Here is an 899-nt window from a genome sequence, read left to right on the forward strand (position 1 = left end):
TTTTTGGAAGTTGCATACATAATGTTTTCCGGTCAAAGTATTTTGGGAACAAACTGCTATACAGAAAGCGTTTAAACTGCGCAAACATTTCGACATTTTAAGATGGAGGTTATCAGAAGGAACGAATGTGCCTAAAGATGACACTTTCAAGGAATCCTTCCATCATTATCTTTCTGGTAGTGATAAAAACTACATCAGAAACGTGTGAGTGCAATATAGAATTAGAAAATGTCATCTTAATTTATTTCTTCGTCAATGGTAGGGAATATGATTATGATGAGAAAGTAATGACACTGAAAATATTTTATGAACTACAGAGAACTAATAAAGTAGGTATAGTATTAATAAAGTGTGAGATGACAGACACATTGAGTCCTTTAGGGTAAAAGAAAAGGCAATATAATTATTGGAAATATGGAAACTGTCTCATTGGGAAGCAGTTGAGTTTATCAAAGGAGTTGAAACAATTATTTTGGAAATGTGGTACAGATTAGATCAGCATTTCCCAACCCTGGGATCCTCAAGTGTTTTTCTTACCAAGACCTCAAAATATTAGAAACTGACTCCAACCTGAACATGATTTGAGGGTAAGACTTTCATGAATGAACCACGAATAGTGAAAATTGGCAGCATGATCCAGGCCCCAGGCTCCCATTAAATTACATTTTTAGTTTTTCTTTGTGAAACAAGACAATATTATTTCAGAAAGGGATGTTTTGAGTGATGTACCTTTCAGTTTTCAAATGTAATAATGCTATTTTTAAATATTCCAATCTTCCATTATCTTTCTAACACGGATACCCGATTAAGTTTTTCCTTACTTTTACAGCCAACTATTACTAATATATAATATTATAATACCCCGGCCTTGACATTGTAGAACAGGCTGGGGTCATGTA

This window comes from Penaeus monodon, chromosome 30, assembly GCF_015228065.2.
Source record: "Penaeus monodon isolate SGIC_2016 chromosome 30, NSTDA_Pmon_1, whole genome shotgun sequence".
Classification (NCBI taxonomy): Eukaryota; Metazoa; Arthropoda; class Malacostraca; order Decapoda; family Penaeidae; genus Penaeus; species Penaeus monodon.